Source organism: Glycine max, chromosome 19 (genome assembly GCF_000004515.6).
Source record: "Glycine max cultivar Williams 82 chromosome 19, Glycine_max_v4.0, whole genome shotgun sequence".
In the NCBI taxonomy this organism is placed as follows: domain Eukaryota; kingdom Viridiplantae; phylum Streptophyta; class Magnoliopsida; order Fabales; family Fabaceae; genus Glycine; species Glycine max.
Genome location: NC_038255.2, coordinates 25,477,294 through 25,500,180, shown reverse-complemented (window position 1 = coordinate 25,500,180; position 22,887 = coordinate 25,477,294). Strand labels below are relative to the sequence as shown.

The following is a 22,887-nucleotide window of genomic DNA, read 5'->3' as shown; positions in this document are numbered from 1 at the left end:
TCACAAAATTTCAATCATTTGGATATCATTTGAGGGTAGCTGTAGTTCAAACCTACACCTTTATTTACATGACAAGGCAACTAGTTGTGTGCATGCTGAATGTAGTGTATGACTAGAGGCAATCCATCTGACTTACAACCCTTTGATCCTGAGATAGATAGGACATTTCATAGATTAGTTAGGCATCATTTTATACCTTTTAATCATTCTGAGCATTCCATTACTGGTGAATCTGTGCATTCTGTTATTGGTGATTTTGAACATCCTGATCTTGATCATTATAATTTTGAGCATTCTGATTCTGAGCATTCTGATTTTGCACATTCTGAGAACATGGCACAACCTCCACCCCGTGAGAGGACTCTAAGGGAAATGGCTGCACCTGATTTCACCTACGAAAGCTTGTGCATCCAATACCCTGATGAGGATGTCCCATATGTTCTTAAAATTGGACTGATTCATTTGCTTCCAAAGTTTCATGGCCTTGCAGGTGAAGACCCGCACAAACATTTGAAAGAATTTCACATTGTCTGCTCCACCATGAAACCCCCAGATGTTCAAGAGGATCACATATTTCTGAAGGCTTTTCCTCATTCATTAGAGGGAGTGGCAAAGGACTGGCTGTATTACCTTGCTCCAAGGTCCATCACGAGTTGGGATGACCTTAAGAGAGTATTCTTAGAAAACTTTTTCCCTGCTTCCAGGACCACAGCCATCAGGAAGGATATCTCAGGTATTAGACAACTCAGTGGAGAGAGCCTGTATGAGTACTGGGAGAGATTTAAGAAACTATGTGCCAGTTGCCCCCACCATCAGATTTCAGAACAACTTCTTCTCCAATATTTTTATGAAGGACTCAGTAATATGGAGAGAAGTATGATAGATGCTGCCAGTGGTGGAGCCCTTGGAGACATGACTCCTGCTGAAGCCAGAAATTTTATTGAGAAGATGGCTTCCAACTCTCAGCATTTTAGTGCCAGAAATGATGCCATAGTCATTAGAGGAGTGCATGAGGTAGCTACAAACTCAGCTGCATCATCTGAGACTAAGAAGCTTAAAGGCAAACTGGATGCATTGGTTAACTTGGTAACCCAGCTGGCCTTGAATCAGAAATCTGTACCTGTTGCAAGGGTTTGTGGTTTGTGCTCCTCTGCTGACCACCATACAGACCTTTGCCCTTCCATGCAGCAACCTGGAGCAATCGAGCAGCCTGAAGCTTATGCTGTAAATATTTACAATAGACCTCCTCAACCTCAGCAGCAAAATCAACCACAGCAGAACAATTATGACCTCTCCAGCAACAGATACAACCCTGGATGGAGGAATCACCCTAACCTCAGATGGTCCAGCCCTCAACAACAACAGCAGCCTGCTCCTTCCTTCCAAAATGCTGCTGGCCCAAGCAGACCATACATTCCTCCACCAATCCAACAACAGCAACAACCCCAGAAACAACCAACAGTTGAGGCCCCTCCACAACCTTCCCTCGAAGAACTTGTGAGGCAAATGACTATGCAAAACATGCAGTTTCAGCAAGAGACCAGAGCCTCCATTCAGAGCTTAACCAATCAGATGGGACAATTGGCTACCCAATTGAATCAACAACAGTCCCAGAATTCTGACAAGCTGCCTTCTCAAGCTGTCCAAAATCCCAAAAATATCAGTGCCATTTCATTGAGGTCGGGAAAGCAGTGTCAAGGACCTCAACCTGTAGCACCTTCGTCATCTACAAATGAACCTGCCAAACTTCACTCTACTCCAGAAAAAGGTGATGACAAAAATTTACCTAACAATTTCTGTGCAGGTGAATCTTCTTCCACAGGTAATTCTGATTTTCAGAAGCAGCACATTCCCCCTCTTCCATTCCCTCCAAGAGCAGTTTCCAACAAAAAATGGAAGAGGCAGAGAAAGAGATCTTGGAAACATTTAGAAAAGTAGAGGTAAACATACCTCTGTTGGATGCAATAAAGCAAATTCCAAGATATGCCAAATTCTTGAAGGAGGTGTGCACAAATAAGCGGAAGCTTAAAGGAAGTGAACGGATTAGCATGGGCAGAAATGTCTCCGCATTGATTGGTAAATCTGTTCCTCAAATTCCTGAAAAATGCAAAGATCCAGGTACATTCAGCATACCTTGTATTATAGGGAGTAGTAAGTTTGACAATGCCATGCTAGATTTAGGAGCTTCTGTTAGTGTTATGCCTCTGTCTATTTTTAATTCTCTATCTCTAGGTCCCTTGCAGTCAACTGATGTGGTAATTCATTTAGCTAATAGAAGTGTTGCCTACCCTGTTGGTTTCATAGAAGATGTCTTAGTTAGAGTTGGTGAACTGATTTTCCCTGTTGATTTTTATATTTTGAATATGGAAGATGGATTCTCTCAAGGATCAGTTCCCATCATTCGAGGCAGACCCTTTATGAAAATTGCTAGAACTAAGATAGATGTTTATGCAGGCACACTATCCATGGAGTTTGGTGATATAACTGTTCATTTTAATATTCTGGATGCTATGAAATACCCATCTGAAGATCTTTTTGTATTTCGTGCTGAAATAATTGACCATGTTGTTGATGAATACATGACTGATCTTTATTCTAATCTGCATGCCTCTCACTCTTCATGCATTGAGTCTGAAATTGTACTTGATCATATGTCTGAATTTGATGCTGAGAGTGAATCTGAAAGTGAATTTGAGAGTGATATTGATTGCATGTCTGGTGGTGGTGTTTTACCTCTTGAGATTGATTTTATAGAGTCAGATAGGACTAACCATGTTTCAGGAAGTACACATACCTCTGATTTTCTTTATGAGGTAAAGGCTGAGAAACCATCTCCTTCTACCACTGTCCAGCCGACCACACCTGAATTGAAGCCTCTGCCATCAAATTTAAAATACGCTTACTTGGATGATAGCAAGAGTTTTCCAGTGATTATATCTGCCTCCCTTGCTGATGAGCAAGAGGAGAAGTTGTTGTCAGTTCTCAAGAAGCATAAGAAGGCTATAGGCTGGACCCTGGCGGACATTCCTGGTATTAGCCCATCCACATGTATGCATCGAATAAATTTAGAGGATGGAGCTAAACCAGTAAGACAGCCACAGAGAAGACTCAACCCGTTGATTCTTGATGTAGTGAAGATGGAGATAACCAAGCTTTTGCAAGCTGGAATCATTTATCCTATCTCCGACAGCCAATGGGTGAGTCCCGTCTAGGTAGTCCCGAAGAAGACCGGCCTCACAGTGATAAAAAATGAGAAGGAGGAGCTAATTCCTACTCCGGTGCAGAACAGTTGGAGAGTCTGCATTGACTATAGGAGGCTGAACCAGGTTACCAAAAAGGACCATTTTCCCCTGCCATTCATTGACCAGATGCTTGAACGCCTGGCAGGTAAATCCCACTACTGTTTCCTTGATGGTTTTTCTGGTTATATGCAAATTACTATTGCTCCTGAGGATCAGGAAAAGACCACATTCACTTGCCCCTTCGGCACTTTTGCCTATAGGAGGATGCCTTTCGGCCTGTGCAATGCCCCTGGTACCTTCCAGCGGTGCATGATTAGTATTTTTAGTGATTTTTTAGAAAATTGCATAGAGGTGTTTATGGATGATTTCACTGTATATGGATCCTCTTTTGATGGTTGTTTGAATAGTTTGGAAAAAGTTTTGAATAGATGCATTGAAACTAACCTTGTTCTAAATTTTGAAAAATGTCATTTTATGGTTGAGCAAGGTATAGTTTTAGGCCACATTATTTCCAATAAGGGTATTGAAGTAGATCCTACAAAAATTTCTGTTATTTCACAATTGCCTTACCCCTCTTGTGTGCGAGAGGTGCGATCTTTTCTTGGTCATGCAGGATTCTACAGGCGCTTTATAAGGGATTTTAGCAAAGTAGCCCTTCCATTGTCCAACTTGTTGCAAAAGGAGGTGGAGTTTGACTTTAATGACAGATGCAAAGAGGCTTTTGATTGCCTCAAAAGAGCGCTGACTACCACCCCCATCATCCAGGCACCCGACTGGACAACCCCTTTTAAGCTTATGTGTGATGCATCAAATTATGCATTGGGGGCTGTCCTTGCTCAGAAAATTGATAAATTGCCCAGGGTGATATACTATGCTTCTAGGACTTTAGATGTTGCCCAAGCAAATTATACTACTACTGAGAAGGAGCTTCTAGCCATAGTTTTTGCTCTTGAAAAATTTCGATCTTATTTGCTTGGTACCCACATTATTGTTTATACTGACCATGCAGCTTTAAAGTACTTGTTGAAGAAGGCTGATTCTAAGCCTAGGTTGATCCGATGGATGCTGTGGCTCCAAGAGTTTGACTTGGAGATTCGAGATAGGAGCGGAGCACAAAATCTAGTTGCTGATCATTTGAGTCGGATCGAACGTGTATCTGATGCAGATTCACCTATTCGGGATGATTTCCTGGATGATCATTTGTATATATTGTATAGTATTTCTGACTCTCTTTCTACTCCCTGGTTTGCTAACATTGTCAATTATTTAGTTGCCTCTTTTTTTCCTCCCTTAGCATCTAAGGCCCAAAAAGATAAAATTAAAAGTGATGCTAAGCATTTTATCTGGGATGACCCCTACTTGTGGAAATTGTGCAGTGATCAGGTCATTAGACGATGCATTCCAGATCATGAGACTGACTCAGTCCTGCAGTTCTGTCATTCTTCCGCATCGGGAGGTCATCTGGGTGTTCAAAGAACAGCTCGCAAAGTGCTTGATTGTGGTTTTTATTGGCCCACCATCTTTAAAGATGCGTGGAAGATCTGCAGCACTTGTGAGCAGTGTGAGAGAGCAGGAAATACACTTACATGGCGACAACAAATGCCTCAGCAACCTATGCTATTCTGTGAGGTGTTTGATGTTTGGGGTATAGATTTCATGGGTCCTTTTCCTGTCTCTTTTGGTTATGTTTACATTCTCCTTGCAGTTGATTATGTTTCAAAATGGGTGGAAGCCAAGCCCACTAGAACTAATGATGCTAAAGTTGTCGCAGACTTTGTCAGGTCTAATCTGTTTTGCAAGTTTGGAGTACCTAAAGCAATTGTTAGTGATCAAGGAACCCATTTTTGCAACAGGACAATGCATGCCCTGCTTAAAAAGTACGGGGTGGTACACAGGGTATCCACACCATACCACCCCCAGACTAATGGACAGGCAGAAATTTCTAACAGGGAAATCAAAAGAATTCTAGAGAAGATTGTGTAGCCAAGCAGGAAAGATTGGAGTACCAGGCTTGATGATGCTCTCTGGGCACATCGGACTGCCTACAAAGCACCCATAGGAATGTCTCCTTATCGGGTTGTCTTTGGAAAGGCATGTCATCTTCTAGTGGAAATTGAGCACAAAGCATACTGGGCAGTGAAGACTTGCAACTTCTCTATGGATCAAGCTGGCGAGGAAAGGAAGTTGCAACTGAGTGAGTTAGATGAAATCCGCCTAGAAGCCTATGAGAATGCCAAGTTCTACAAAGAAAAGACCAAGAAGTTCCATGATAGCATGATAGTTAAAAAAGACTTCGTGGTTGGGCAAAAAGTGTTATTGTATAATTCAAGGCTTGGACTCATGAGTGGTAAGTTGAGGTCTAAGTGGATTGGTCCTTTTGTTGTTACTAATGTTTTTCCTTATGGTACAGTTGAGATCAAAAGCGACTCCACAAACAAGAGCTTCAAGGTCAACGGACATCGACTTAAGCCATTCCTCACGAACCCTTCTTTAGTGGACGTAGTGGTGGAAGAGACTTCCTTACTCCACCCTACTCTTCCTCCACCATGACTTAGGGAGTTTTTCTTTTCCTATCTCCTTCTTTGCTTTTATTACACTTGTCCGATTCTCTTTGATGATTTAATTGTTTTTAATCTTTTAATTGTGCTACATTGAGGACAATGTGTTGTTTAAGTATGGGGGGGGGGGGGAGTGTTCTTTGGTTTTGCTAGTTTTGTTGGTTTTGTTAATTTGTTAGTTGTGTTAATTTGTTAATGTTGTTAGTTTCGTCGGATTTTCAGTTTAATATTTTGGGTCAATTTCGTGTACACGTACGACTTTGCATGTTTTTCTTTGAATCATAGGATATGTTCAAGAAATGGGTAATTGTTTTGAAAATAAAAGTTCTTGACATTTTGTGACTTGAAATCCTTGATTCTTCTCTACATGTCATGGTAGTTTTGAAAGCTCAATTTGAAAGTGATGATTTTACCTTTGTGAGAATTTGATCCATCCATCATTATAATCATTTGGTGTGTTTTGCCCCATTGATTGCTTGCACAATAGCCTTGGCTTGATTCTTGTTGATGCGTCCTAATTCACATGCATATTTGGAAATGATTAAGGCAATTTTGTTCTTATAAGCTTCTAGCCAAATGGACTTACCTTGAATTAATTCCTTTGATAGCCCTTTTGAGCCTTGTTTCCCTTTCCTTGTTTTGAAGCTCACTACAAGCCTTAAGTGAAAAACCATGATATTACCATATCCTTAAGGAATTTTGGAGCTTTGGAATTGTTTTGGGAATAAGTGTGGGGGGTTTTTGTTTCATTGGACAACTTGTTTTGTTGGCTATGCTTCATGATGTATTTTGGGCCATACTTGATGTACATTGTATATTGGTTAAATGTTGGACATGCTGAATGAAATGTTGTTTCTCAAAGGCTAAAGAGTAAAAAAAAAAAATCAAAAAAAAAAATTTCGAAAAAAGAAAAAGAAAAGCAATAAAGTTGAGTGAATAAGATCTTAAATGGCACAAGAATGATGAAACTCTTGGTTCTACTCTTCATGTTTAATTTTTATCTTTACTTCTTTTTATTTTCTTATTTTTTTTCTTAATATGCACTTATTCCCCTTTGCTCCTCTATTCCTTTGGGATTTAGCCACTTATTCCATATTTCTCCATACCTTGTCCTTGGCCCCATTACAACCTTAAAAGAGCTTTTGATCCTCATGTGCTTGTGTTTATGGGTTGATTGTCAATTTTAGAATCTTGCCAAGTTTATGTGGTGTTTGCTTTCATGGGTGCTTTGAGGGTAAATAGTAGCCTAGACACTTGAGAGATAGAGTGTATATCTTGTGAGGCTTTATCACTTTTCATCCTTGAGCTGATTAACTATTTTGCCATGATTGGGTTGCTTGGATGATTTTCATGAATGTCTTGACTTTTTGGATCTCCTTATGTTAGATGTTACCCATTCCTTTCATTCCTTGATGTTCATTGAGAAATATGTGAATGTTTTTGTTTGTCTCCCTTTGATATCCTTGTATTTTGTTCTTTGTTTCATTTTGCCCAGGAGTGCAAAAGGCTAAGTATGGGGGGTTTTGATGTGCCATCATTTTCTTCTATTTTCTAAACCCTTTTTGCACCATTTTAATTATTGATTGGTCTTAATTGTCAATTAATTAGGCAGATTTATTATTTGGGCTCATTTAGCTAATTTGATGTTTTTAATCTAATTTCAGGAATTAATGAAACATTGGGCTTAATCCGGATTTTGGTTGTGGACTTGAAGAGGGCAAATAAAGCAGCGCTTACCTTAGTTAATTTCTAATTAGGAAATTTTGCAATTTTATTTTATGTTGTTCAGTGTTTATTTCGTTTTGGGCCAGCGTATTGTAATAGGGCCCAGTGACTTTGAGTGACTCTTTTTAAATAGCTGCCTTGGGATTCGTGCAGGGCATTCTATTCTGTTATGCTATTCATTATTCAGAGCTTTGTTTTAGGGTTTTCGTTTTTCTGTTTTGATGCTTCTGAGTTCGTAATGCAATTTTACGTTTTTTGCTTCTAATTACAATTTCGTTCTTGCTTCTTCTTCTACTCTCATTTACGTTTCTGTTCCATTTTACATTTCTGTTCGTTTACGTTTCTGTTCATTTACGTTTCCGTTCATTTACGTTTCTGCTTCATGTTTCAATTGCGTTTTCTGTTTGAATCCATGGAAGGCTAGATTTTCTGGTGTTGTTTCCTTTTGAGGACGAAGCCCAACTCTCTTTGAGGTTTCGCTTGTAATGTGGTTTCCTGGTAGTTCTCCCTTCACCAGTATCCCAAATTCGTGAATATTAATCAGTGTACTCTTCGTGTTCGATTAATTGCCTCTGAGCCTAACTTGCGTTCATGCTTAATGGACGAAGGGCTAACTGGTGTATGTGGTGCCTAATCACGTATTGAAAACCCTAAGTTGATTTTCGCTTAGTAAATTGAAATAGGGTTGGATTAAGTGGTTGACTGTTAGGGACGAATTCTTCATAACCCAGGATAAGAGAATGGCTTCTGAATCAGAGGAAACAACCCGTTTTTAATATTAGTAGTTTCGCATTCCAGTTTACTTGTTCTGCTCTTTAATCACAAAACAAACAAACCCCCCCAATCGTTACTGTTACTGTTACTGCAAGTATATTATGAACATTTGGTTTGTCACTGCTCGTTGGGAAACGACCTAGGATCACTTCCTAGTTACTGCATTTTCATGTTTATTTGATTCGGGTACGACCTCGATCACTGAGAAAGGTACCGTAGATGCTGATCATCGGAAGAAAACAATGTTGATGATCTTGGAGATGATAAAGATGGATGAGTAGGTGCTGTGGATGCTTCAAATGGTCCGTGGCGGCGATGGGCAGCAGCAGCAGTGGTGGAGGATGATCCCTTTCTCTTCTTCGATGGCTCTGCCATTTGAGGAAGTTTTAGTGGATTTTAATCGGTGGAAGTGAAAGAGGAGTGAAAAAGAGGAAGATTGGGCTTTACGGGACGTGATTTGGTGAAGAATTGAGTGAGATTCGAAGATTTGAAGTTTTAGGTATGGAGGAGACGTGAGAGGAGGCTGTGGCTGCGCAGCAGCTCTGATTTTGTGAATATTTATAGACGAGGACGAATTGTAATCGATTACAGGGATTGGTAATCGATTACAGGACCAATAAGCCTACTGGTAATCGATTACAGGATGTTGTAATCGATTACAGGCTGCCTGTTCATGTGTAATTGATTACACTGGATGGTAATCGATTACCAGAGCCTATCCTAGGCTAGTTTCTTAAGAGAATATCTATGTTTATGCTAAAACACATCCAATATGATTAATTATCACTACTAATGCACTTAATTCAATCATTCAATCATTACATACACAAGAAATCATAAATTCTATCATAATAACAAGAATTCAATCAAGATCAAACAAAATAATCTATAAACAATCAATCATAAGAGTAAATTAATCAATCAATCCTTATTTTTCTAAATCTCTAACATCTAAGAGGCCTAATTCTCTTCTAATAGAGAAGAATACTTCCTTGGGGAGAGGTTTTGTGAAAATATCAGCAAGTTGATTCTTAGTATCAACAAACTCTAATACACAATCTCCTTTTAGGACATGATCTCTAAGAAAATGGTGTCTAATCTCTATATGTTTAGTTCTAGAGTGTTGAACTGGGTTTTTGGATAGATTTATGGCACTAGTATTATCACACTTAATAGGTATGCGATCAAGAATGATGCCATAGTCAGATAATTGTTGCTTCATCCATAAAATTTGTGCACAACAACTACCGGCAGAGATATACTCCGCTTCAGCAGTAGATAAAGCAACACTGTTTTGTTTCTTACTATGCCATGAGACAAGAGCCGATCCAATCAATTGACAAGTTCCACTTGTGCTTTTTCTATCAGTTTTAGATCCGGCAAAATCAGAATCAGAATATCCTATTAAGTTACATGTTGAATTCTTAGGATACCATAATCCTAAATTGATTGTTCCTAATAGATATCTCATGATTCTCTTTACTGCACTTAAATGTGATTTTTTGGGGTTGGATTGAAACCTAGCACACATGCATACACTAAATATAATATCAGGTCTACTAGCAGATAAATAAAGAAGAGATCCGATTATACCTCGATATTGTTTTATGTCTATAGATTGACCAGATTCATCTTTATCTAAGTAACAACTAGTGCTCATCGGTGTAGACATGTGTTTTGCACTATCCATCCCAAATCTTTTGATCAATTCCTTGCAGTACTTGGATTGATTGATGAATATATCTTCTTGAGTTTGCTTGATTTGTAATCCCAGAAAGTACTTTAGTTCTCCCATCATTGACATTTCAAATTCACTTTGCATATCAAGGGAAAACTCCTTGCACAATGAATCATTAGTGGATCCAAAAATTATATCATCAACATATATTTGAACCAACAAAATATCATTATGCTTTCTCTTTATGAACAATGTGGTATCCACTTTACCTCTAGAGAATTCTTTTTCTAGAAGAAAATTGCTTAAGCGTTCATACCACGCCCTAGGGGCTTGTTTCAAACCATAAAGAGCCTTTTGTAATTTATAAACATGATTTGGTTTATCCGGAATTTCAAAACCAGGGGGTTGTTCAACATATACCTCTTCTTGAATTAATCCATTTAGAAAAGCACTCTTAACATCCATTTGATAAAGTTTAAAATCCATTATGGATGCATATGCCAAGAGCATTCTAATGGCTTCTAATCTTGCAACAGGAGCATATGTTTCTTCATAGTCTATACCTTCTTCTTGATTATACCCTTTTGCTACTAACCTGGCTTTATTTCTAATAATTATACCATGTTCATCTAATTTATTTCTAAAAACCCATTTTGTTCCTATGACAGGATAATTTTCAGGTTTTTCTACTAATTTCCACACATTGTTTCTTTCAAATTGGTTCAATTCTTCTTGCATGGCAATGATCCAGTTATCATCTATTATGGCTTCTTTTATATTTTTAGGTTCAATCATAGATACAAAATCCATATTATTGCATAAGTCTTTAAGAGAATGTCTAGTTGTTACCCCTTTTGAGATATCACCAATGATGTTATCGAGGGGATGATCTCTTGAAGCTTTCCATTCTCTTGGAAGTTCATCATTGGATTTGACTTCTACTGGAGGATCTTCATTGTTTCCTTTATCATTTCCTTTTGAATCTTGTTCATCAATATTCATATGTTCTAAAGAATATGCAATATCATCTAGCATATTCTTTCTTGACAAGATAGCATTAGATTCATCAAAGGTAACATGAATGGATTCCTCGATATTCATAGTTCTTTTATTATAAACCCTATATGCTTTGCTTTGTAATGAATATCCAAGAAAAATGCCTTCATCAGATTTTGCATCAAATTTTCCTAGATTATCTTTACCATTATTGAGCACAAAGCATTTGCAACCAAAAACATGTAGATGAGAAATATTAGGTTTTCTACCATTATATAACTCATATGGGGTTTTCTTTAAAATGGGTCTTATTAAGGCCCTATTCATGATGTAACATGCAGTATTGACCGCTTCAGCCCAAAAATACTCTGGAAGAGAAGTATCATTTAATAAAGTTCTAGCAATTTCTTCCAATGACCTATTTTTCCTCTCAACAACTCCATTTTGTTGAGGGGTTCTAGGTGCAGAAAAATTGTGTTCAATACCATGTTCATCACAGAACAAGTCAAAATCTTTGTTTTCAAACTCACCCCCATGATCACTTCTAATGGATGCAATCTTAAGATTTTTCTTGTTTTGTATGACTTTAGCAAGTTTTCTAAATGATTGGAATGCATCACTTTTATGTGTAATAAATAATGTCCAAGTATATCTAGAGAAATCATCAACTATAACTAGGGCATAGTAATTTCCTCCAAAACTCATGGTTCTAGATGGACCAAATAAATCCATATGCAATAACTGTAAGGGTTGAGTGGTTGAAACAACATTTTTAGGTTTGAATGAGACCCTTGTTTGTTTGCCCTTTTGACATGCATCACATAGTTTATCTTTTTCAAATTTCGATTTAGGCAAACTAACTACTAAATCTTTTGAAATTAATTTATTTAAGTGATCCATGTTTATGTGAGCAATTCTTTTATGCCATAACCATGGATCATCATCTTTGCTAAGAAAGCAATGATTGTTTTCTAGTTTTATGCTTAATTCTATCATGTAAACATTATTGACTCTATGTCCTACATGCTTTATATTAATGTCATGCTTATGTTCTATAAGACATTTTTGAGAATCAAATGATACTAGATAGCCTTTGTCGCATAATTGACTAACGTTGAGCAGGCTGTGCTTAAGGCCTTCAACAAGTAGAACATTTTCAATGGAGTTTGAAGAATTTGTACCTATTTTACCAACTCCAAGGATTCTAACTTTGTTGTTGTCACCATATGTTACATGCCCGCTTTTCTTTGGAGAGATATGTGTAAAATTTGATGCATCTCCAGTCATATGTTTTGAGCATCCGCTATCTATGTACCACCTCTTCCTCAAAGACACCTCTTCATCACTTTCGTAACTTTTAGCCATAAGGCAGAGATTTATTTCTTCATTTTCTGAATCTTCAGAAGATTCCATATAATTTTCATCCCATGTGATGTATGCTTTCTTCAGTTTCTTTTCACTAAGATTTTTCTTTTCAGATTTCTCCATCTTTTTCTTGAAGATGGGACAATCAACCCTCAGACGCCCAGGTTGATTACATTCAAAGCATTTTAAAGTAGAGGATGAAGTTTCTGTCCTTCTCTTTGATTTAAAATTGGGTCGCCTCTGAATTCCTCTTACTTTAAGAAACTTGTTGAATCTTTTTACAAAAAGACTTAGATCATCATCATCATCTGGATCATTTTCCTGATCACTTTCTTCTTGAATTGAGGATGATGCTTTAAGAGCAATTCCTTTCTTTTTCTTGTCATTTTCTTCATGTTGGTGTAATCTCAATAATTCCATCTCGTGTTCCTGCAACTTTCCAAATAAAGTGGCAAGGGACATGTTAGACAAATCTCTTGATTCAGTAATGGCCGTTACTTTCGGTTGCCATTCTCTACTTAAACATCTTAACACCTTGTTTATGAGATCCTCATTTTGAAATTCTTTTCCTAAGGCTGCTAGATGATTTACTATATGTGTAAATCTCTTTTGCATGCTTTGAATATTTTCATTTGCATTCATTCTAAATAATTCATACTCATGAGTTAGTGCATTTATCCTAGATCTTTTAACATCTGTAGTTCCTTCATGTGTTAATCGAAGAGTGTCCCACATTTCCTTAGCACTCTTACAATTCGAAACACTGAAATATTCATCCATTCCCAGGGCAGATGTTATTATGTTTTTGGCTTTTAAATTGTATTGTACTCGTTTTCTATCCTCTTCAGACCATCTATCTCTAAGTTTTTCTATAGTTATACTTTCACTTGATGAACTGCCATCTATTGTAATTCTTTCTACTGTGGTGGGTATATAAGGCCCTATTTCTATGGCTTCCCAAATATTTAGGTCTATTGCCTCAATAAAAATTTGCATTCGGGTTTTCCAGTAATGGTAACCCTCTCCATTAAAGATTGGAGGTCTATTGATAGAATTCCCTTCTGGAAATAAGGAGTTTGCTGAGGCCATCTTTTTCTTGAAGCTTCTAAACTTTATACAAGAATGAAGCTCTGATACCACTTGTTAGACAAGTGGCCTCAGATATCTTAAGAAGGGGGGTTGAATTAAGATATTCCAAACTACTTCCCCAATTAAAAATCTATTTCACTTTCTATTCAAGTTATAAATTCCCTTAACAATGAACTTCTTAAATATTAATTCAAATAAAAACAATTTGAATATGAATATAAAGCAATAATAAACAAAGGAGTTTAAGAGAAGAGAAAGTGCAAACTCAGATTTATACTGGTTCGGCCACACCCTTGTGCCTACGTCCAGTCCCCAAGCAACCCGCTTGAGAGTTCCACTATCTTGTAAAATCCTTTTACAAGTTCTAAACACACAAGGACAATCCTTCCTTTGTGTCTAGAATTTCTTTACAACAAGAGACCCTCGGTCTCTTAATCCCTTAGAGAATTAAAAGAAGAAGAAGAATGAATCTCTCTAGAAAGAGATAGATTTTACAGGTTGAGCACTCAAATAATTCCTTAATGAATTGCAATTGAATTGGCCAAGGAATTCTTAAGAGGATAAAATGATTTTGCTCTTTGAGAGGATAAACACTTTTGTTCTCAAAAACTCTGAGCAAATTCGTGTTATAAGTCACATATATATAGACCATTGGTGGTCATGAAAAAGCCCTTTGAGAAGTTGTGACTCTTAGAAAGATTTTTTTGAAAATCTTGTATGGTAATCGATTACAGGAATTGTGTAATCGATTACAGCTTTTAAAATTTGAATTAAAACGTTTATTAACTGCTGGTAATCGATTACCAAAATTGTGTAATCGATTACACAGTCTAAAATTTAAATTCAAATTTTAGTAGCTGTTGTAAAACATATTTGGCCACTGGTAATTGATTACATCCTCTGGTAATCGATTACCAAAGAGTAAATCCTTTGAAAAACACTTTTTAATTAAAATTACTTGGCCAAACCTTTAGCTAATTCAATTAGGAATTCCCTTCCTAATATACTAGTGATCATCTTGATGTTGTGACTTGTAATCTTGAAGTATTGTCTTGAATTTAATCTTGAAAAGCCCATTTGCATCAATTGCATCATATCATCATGATCATCATCAAAACACCAAAGGCAATTGCATCTACAGAGCACCCGGACATTTACGCAACAAGCATAATGTAACCATTTGTGGCTTTTAAACTCTACAGTTGGGCCTAGGCTTTAGAGTTCCTTTTTGTTAAGGCTTTATGTCTTTTGTTCCTGAATTTATAATACAGAGATCTTTCTGCATCTGTTCCTATGTCTCTACCCATTCTCATCCATTTGCATGTTTATTTCTTTACGTTCAAAATGCCAAATCCGACGACGAGTCCCTCGAAGGTACTAATACCTGGGACCCAACCATCGATTTTGAGCAAGAAACGAATCAAACGGAGGATGAAGAGGACGAGGATGTGGGACTTCCCCCGGAGTTGGAAAAGATAGTCACCCATGAGGACCAAGAGATGGGGCCTCATCAAGAAGAGATGGAACCAGTGGACTTAGGAACCAGCAGTGGGATAAAAGAAGTAAAGATAGGCACGGGTATGACCACACCCATCCGTGAAGAATTGACAGCCCTGCTAAAAACTACCAAGACATCTTTGCTTGGTCGTACCAAGATATGCCCGGTTTGAGTTCTGACATTGTACAACACCGATTACCTCTAAATCCCGAGTGTTCCCCGGTAAAACAAAAACTGAGGAGGATGAAGCCCGAGACATCCTTGAAAATAAAAGAAGAGGTAAAGAAACAATTTGATGCTGGTTTTTTAGCTGTTGCTCGGTACCCATAATGGGTTGCCAACATTGTGCCGGTCCCTAAGAAAGATGGGAAGGTGCGAATGTGTGTGGATTATCGGGACTTGAATCAAGCCAGTCCCAAAGACAATTTTCCTTTGCCGCACATCGATATCCTCGTGGATAATACAGCCAATTTCGCTTTATTTTCCTTCATGGATGGGTTCTCCGGTTACAATCAGATAAAAATGGCGCCGGAGGATATGGAAAAGACTACCTTCGTCACCTTGTGGGGAACGTTCTGTTACAAGGTAATGTCCTTTGGACTCAATAATGCCGGGGCAACTTATCAACGTGCTATGGTAGCTTTGTTCCTCGATATGATGCTTCAAGAGATCGAGGTCTATGTGGACGACATAATTGCCAAATCTAAGACCGAGGAGGAACACCTTGTCAACCTGCGGAAGTTGTTCGAAAGGCTTAGGTAGTATCAATTGAGGTTAAACCCCGCAAAGTGCACTTTCGAGGTCAAATAAGGGAAATTGCTAGGTTTCATCGTAAGCCAGAAAGGGATAGAGGTGGACCCTGAAAAGGTGAAGGCCATCCTTGAGATGCCAGAACCCCGTACCGAGAGGCAAGTACGAGGTTTCCTGGGACATTTGAATTATATTACCAGATTCATATCACAGCTCACTGCTATTTGTGAGCCGTTGTTCAAACTTTTACGCAAAAACCAATCCGTTCGCTGGAACGAGGGTTGTCAAGAGGCGTTTTGAAGGATCAAACAGTGTCTCATGAACCTTCCTGTGCTTATGCCACCGGTACCCGGAAGGCCTCTCATCTTGTATAGGATGATTTTGGACGAGTTGATGGGGTGTATGTTGGGGCAACATGACGAGTCCGGGAAGAGAGAGCGCGATGTCTACTACTTGAGTAAGAAGTTAACGGCCTGTGAACTGAATTACTCCCTGCTCGAAAGAACGTGTTGTGCTTTAGTCTTGGCGTCCCACCGTCCAAGACAATATATGCGAGCCATACCACCTGGTTGATATCCAAGATGGAACCGGTTAAGTACATCTTTGAAAAGCCTGCTCTCACAGGATGGATTGCCCGGTGGCAAGTCTTGCTATCCGAGTTTGATATAGTTTACGTCACCCAGAAGGCGATAAAGGGAAGCGCCTTAGTAGATTATTTGGCTCAGCAGCCTCTCAACGACTATCAGCCCATGCATCTCGAATTCCCGGATGAGGACATCATGGCCTTGTTTGAGGAGAAACTAGACGAGGACCGGGAAAAATGCACCGTATGGTTTGACGGAGCGTCAAACGTTCTAGGCCATGGCATTGGAGCAGTATTGGTCTCTCTAGACAATCAATGTATACCTTTCACGGCCAGGTTAGGATTTGACTGCACCAACAATATGGCCGAGTATGAAGCGTGTGCCCTGGCCGTCCAGGCGGCTATTGACTCTAATGTCATACTGCTCAAAGTGTACGGGGAGGGGAATGGGAAACTAGAGACCCCAAGCTGATACCCTACAAAGCCTATATCAAGGAGTTGGCTGATTCCTCTGATGAGATCTCCTTCCATCACATTCCCCGGGAGGAAAATCAAATGGAGGATGCGCTTGCTACTTTGGCATCCATGTTCCAGCTAACACTGCACGGGTATCTACCATACATTGAGTTCTGGTGTCGTGGCAAACCCGCTCATTGTTTTCAGGTAGAAGAGGAACGAGACGGTAAGCCTTGGTATTTCAATATCAAGCGATATGTTGAAAGCAAAGAGTACCCACCGGAGGCTTCCGACAATGATAAAAGCACATTGAGGAGATTGGCGGCCGGCTTCTTCATGAGCGGGAGCATACTATATAAAAGAAACCATGACATGACTCTCCTACAATGTGTGGATGCCAAAGAGGCGAACCACATGATCGAGGAAGTCCACGAGGGTTTTTTTGGAACGCACGCCAATGGGCATGCTATGGCCAGGAAGATTCTGAGTGCAGGTTATTACTGGCTCACCATGGAAAGTGATTGCTGCATCCATGTAAGGAAATGCCATAAATGTCAAGCGTTCGCAGATAATGTCAATGCTCCGCCACATCCCCTGAATGTCATATCCGCCCCTTGGCCTTTTTCCATGTGGGGGATAGACGTCATAGTGGCCATCGAACCCAAGGCTTCGAACGGTCATCGCTTCATTCTCGTGGCAATAGATTATTTCACCAAATGGGTCGAAGCGGCTTCCTACACCAATGTCACGAGGAGTGTAGTGGTCAGATTCATAAAGAGGGAGCTGATTTGTCGGTACGGACTCCCTAGGAAGATCATTACTAACAATGGCACCAATCTGAATAACAAGATAATGCAGGAGATGTACGCGGACTTCAAAATCCAGCATCATAATTCCACACCCTACCGACCAAAGATGAACGGAGCCGTGGAAGTAGCCAACAAGAATATTAAGAAAATTATTCAGAAGATGACAGTGTCATACAAAGATTTGCATGAGATGTTGCCTTTTGCCTTGCATGGATACCAAACTTCTGTACGAACTTCTACTGGGGCAACACCATATTCCTTGGTTTATGGAACGGAAGCGGTACACCCATTTAAAGTAGAGATCCCTTCCCTGAGGATACTACCATAATCAGGCTTAGAAGAATCAGAGTGGGCTCAAACACCCTACGACAAACTCAACTTTATTGAAGGTAAGCGCTTGACGGCCATGAGCCGTGGGCGCCTGCATCAACAAAGAATGAAGAATGCATTCGACAAGAAGGTGCGCTTGCGCAAGTTCCATGAGGGGGACCTTGTGCTGAAAAAGATGTCCCACGTTGTTAAAGATAATCGAGGGAAGTGGGCCCCAAACTACGAAGGACCTTTCGTTGTGAAAAGGGCTTTTTCCGGAGGGGCCTTGGTGCTTACCAACATGGATGGTGAAAAGCTACCTTTACCCGTAAACTCTGATGTTGTCAAGCGATACTACGCTTAGAATCTGGGGCAATTGAGGATGTCGCTGCATGTTCTTTTATACTTACGTGTTCTTCTTGGTTTCCCCCAGGGATTCCCGTCTACTGTATATTTCTCGTCACAGTCTTTTAAAAGAAGAGAATATGAGTTTGAGACTTCAATCCTCACTTTGTGTGCTTTAAACCATGTGCGGTTGTGATAACCTGAGCCTTTTTGCTCAGTCCATGGGATGCCCCAAGCGCTTAATTAAAACTGAAACTAACCAGCTTTCGCTAAAAAGATTGTCATTTGAAAACACTCATGCATACGCATATGCATGCACATTTTGTGATAACAGGGGCAGAATCGTCTTAGGCAGTGGTCAAATGCCGGGACGAAGCTGAAGGCAGAAACCAACCAAGGTAAAACGGTAAGACGGCCACAGTTTGCCGCGCAATGTCATTTCCTACTTTCAGGTACTTAGGGACGGACGCAAGTAGAGGCTAGGGTCACGACCGATTGATCGTCGTCCCTTGCCCAGCTCTGGACAAACAGAAAGCGCCGCTAGGAGACATCCTAGTATCCTTTAAATCCCCAGTAATTATTATTGTTATGTCTTTAAAGTAAATATTGGATGCCTAATCTACCCTAAGGGGGTTTGAGTAAGCGAACGCCGACCCGTGGGAAGCCGTACTTATTTCTTCCAAAAAAAAAGTACAGGTTAGCTCGCCTGGGTGAGCACCCCTGCACCTGAAAATATAAAAAACGAGGGAGGGGGAGTTTTTCTCCATCCAAAATTCTTCCCCCTCACTCAAAAAATGGCAACACCACGGGAATTACGGGTTTTTCACCCCTAGGTCACCATTTTTGCGCTTTTGCTTCCATTCTTAGTGTTGTTACTCACTCCATCAAGTAAGTATATCATTCTTGAGCTTTCTAGCTTTCCATTGATGTATCTTGGTCTTCTTTTGGTGCTCTAAATTGTGTGAATATGCCCAAATCTATGGAGCAATTTTGGCTTTGTTTCATGCTTGATTGGTTTGAGTTAGGGGGTTGTAAGGGATGGCCCTAGGCCTATGGTGCATTCTGAAGCAATGGGGCATGCCACATTGCCCCCATTCCCTTGTTATTCATGCCAAAACATGCGCCCACCTAGTGCTCGGTGAAATGCCTCAATGACATTTGGGCATGGTTTTGTGAACTTTGGATTGTAGGGCTGTTTTATATGTATAGGGACAACATGTAGAGGTTAAAAGGAGTGCCTGAATGCGATTCTAGGCCTAGGAACCCGAGCTTTTGATTTCAATACAAGAAAGCATAAAAATGAGGGCATTGTGATAGGGATTTCCCTTTAGGCCAGCGGCTGATTTTTGGGGCTGCATCATGATGTTTGCCTAGTTTGTGTAAAGATGTTATTCACCATGTACATATATATATATATATATATATATATATATATATATGATAGGTAGCTAGAGACAAGACCCTTCAAATAAAATGTGTATATGTTGAATAGGAGGTCAAGCGCTTTATAAATGTACACATGTTTGAATGTGGCACAAGAATGCTTCCCAAAATGAATATATGATGTGGAATTGCTTCTCAAGTGTAGATAGATGGCATGCAAATTCCTTTTCAAATGAATGCAAGTGTGTGCATGACATGAGATGGGCTCCAATGTGCATATATGTATAAATAAATGTGAATGAAACAACAAATTTTTTTTTTGTATGTTAATAAAATACTTCAAATGTGTGTAGGTAATTTTTGATAGCAAAATACTTTGAAAATGGACATCTGTAATTTTGGCACAATACCTTGAGCATGCATATATGAATTCTATTAAAAAAAATATGTGTGGTAACTAGAATGTTTTGAATATCCTTGTATATTGATATAAATAGCAGGATACTTAGCGCGTGTGCACGTTGGTAAATGTTCTTCTTTAAGGAAATGTGTGCACAAGTTTGTTCTAAATCGAAAAGATTAGCATGCCATTCTTGCTTTAAAATAGCATTTCCTTATAAATTAACTTTCCAAATGTTTGTCCTCGCAGGAAATGGCACCGAAGAAGCTTTCTGCGAAGAGATCTAGGAGGGACGCCGCGACTAAAGGGACCAGTGTCACCCCCGAGTTTGATAGCCACCATTTTAGGAGTGCCAAGCACCAGCAGCATTTCGAGGCCATCAAAGGATGGTCATTCCACACAGAGAGACGTGTCCAGCTCAGGGACGATGAGTACACATATTTTCAGGAAGAGATAGCTCGCCGACATTGGACGTCGCTGGTCACTCCTATGGCTAAGTTTGACCCAGATATAGTCCTGGAGTTTTATGCTAATGCTTGGCCCACAAAAGAGGGAGTGCGGGACATGCGGTCATGGGTGAGGGGTCAGTGGATTCCCTTTGACGTAGATGCCCTCAGCCAGTTCCTGGGTGACCCGCTAGTGTTGGAGGAAGGTCAGGAGTGCGAGTTTAGTTAGAGGAAGAACATGGCCGATGGGTTCGACGAGGAGGCCATTGCCTAGCTATTATGCACACTGGGGTTGGATTTCGCCCGGACCGCTGCCGGGAGGCGGGTGCAGATCATACGCACCAGCATGACCACCTTGACACAGATGTGGATGACATTGCTACTTAGCAATGTCGTGCCTAGTGATCATAACTCCGACCTTCCTCTGCCGAAGTGTCAGTTGGTGTATGCCATCCTGACACGGATGAACGTCCATGTGGCTCAGTTGATTGCTGACACCATCTATTTATTTGCAGGTATGCCACCCACGAGGCACCCTCTAGACCCGAATAAGTCTAACAGGGCCCTGGGTTTCCAGCATTGATCACGAGCCTCTGCCAGTCATTCGAGGTTCCCGTCACACCTAGTAAGGTGATCCGACCGCCGATCACCTGGGCCTTCATTGAGAAGTATTGCACGCCTAGGCAGGCACAGGGTGATGCACCGCAGGCCGCAGACGCACCGCCACCACCTCATCAGGCTGATCCCGCTGGGTCATTAGGCATGGTGCAGTATCTACAGCACTTGGTTCGCCAACAGGCGGCCAACCACCGGGGGTAGGTGCAGATACATGAGTGTCTCTACCAGCACATCCTCAGTCAGCAGGGCCAGGGTTTCGCTCCTTTTGCGTGCCCTACTCCAGATCAGTTTAGGGCTGAGGTCGCATGGCCCGGAGATTGGCCCGAGGCCCAGGCAGGGGAGGCACCTGCAGGAGCTCCCGGCGATGCAGAGGAGGCCCGCATGGACGAGAAGATGACGGACTTGCTTGGTTTCTTGGGAGGAAGCGGACCCACGTGACCGAGGTCACCACACTTTTTTGACATTACTGTTTTTTGATTAGTTTGCTGTTGACGTTTTCTGTTATTGTCTATATTGCTGTTGACACTATTATTTTCTGTTTTTGTTCATATGGTTACTAACATTACTATTATTATTGTTCGTTTCTATTAGAAATTTTTGGCGTTATGGTCCTCAGTTATTTCGTCATCGTTTTTGCGACTTACCATTTTCGTACGTTTTTCGTTCACCTTGTGGTTAGACGTGAGTAGGTAGTGTGCGTCCTTGTTTGCACGACCTTTTCAGAGAGAAAATGAGAAAAAAGAAAGAAGAGAGAGGAAATGAGCAAATGGTAAATAACTTAAAAAAGGAAAAGAGGAAAAGGAAAAGAGAGCAAGTAAGAAAAGAAAAAGAAGGAAGAAAAAAAATAATAATAAAAATAAAAAGTTGTCTAGCCAAAAAAACAACATGCATGTGAAAAGAGATAACTTACAACTTTTCTTTGAAAGAATTCACTGATCATAACCAGTTTTTGAAAAAAAATGTGTATACACCTGAAGGGTAAATGCTGTGAAAGTTTTTCGAACACCCAAAATAGACTCGGATGAATGCACAAATTGATAAAAGAACATGTTTTGGAAACACTGGGTTGACTAAAATAGAGAAAATGAATACTGAGCCCTAGCATCACATGACCCAAAATTTTTCGACACTTGAGTGTTCACATAGGTACATGCATGACTAGTTTTGCATAAAATTTCCTAATCATCATTGTTGCATTTGTGTCATGGAAATAATGTGAGACATCCCCTTTTATCCTTGAACCAAACCAAACCCTGACATATATCATGTCCAGCCGTGCTACAAGCCTTGAGCCAAAATCCCAATTTACCATTAACCTTGACCCAGGGTGAGAATGTCAATCCTTGCCCTCAAAAGAAAACAAAAAAAAAGAAGAAAGGAAATAAAAAGAGTGAGAGAAAACAAAAAGAGGAAATTCCCAATCGAAGAGTGGGAGAAAGCGAAAAAAGAAAGAAAATTGCCGATCAAAGATCGGAAGAAAACAGAAAAAACATGCAAAAAGGTCTTTGGACCAGACAATATCTGAACAATACAAAATTGTCACCAAAGAAAAAAAGAAAGGAAACCACGACCTAAAGTGGTCTTCTCCCTTTGATTGCCAACCAAAGTCCAGTGCTTCGGTGACTTGTTCGCCTCGCGCTAAACAAAAATAGAAAAGGAAAAGGCCAAAAACACTCAAAGCCAAATTTCCCACCAAAAAACCCCATTCCCAGGAAAAAGTCCTATTGATCCATGATCACGCATGTAATCTTTGATTTGATAGGAAATAATTTGCAAAATCAAGTTATGACATATCTATGGTTCGGAATTAGGATGAAACACTTACCTGTGTGAGATTGATACACTTTGAGTGATTTTCTTCTA

The 22,887-nt window shown here is 39.9% G+C and overlaps 1 non-coding gene across 1 annotated transcript; it reads right to left on the bottom strand.

Annotated features, from left to right (window-relative positions):
* Positions 1 to 711: 711 nt before the first annotated feature.
* LOC113000558 (small nucleolar RNA R71) lies at positions 712 to 818 on the bottom strand. The gene has a single exon (XR_003265891.1). It is a non-coding gene; the product is annotated as a small nucleolar RNA R71 (small nucleolar RNA).
* Between the last annotated feature and the right edge of the window lie 22,069 nt (positions 819 to 22,887).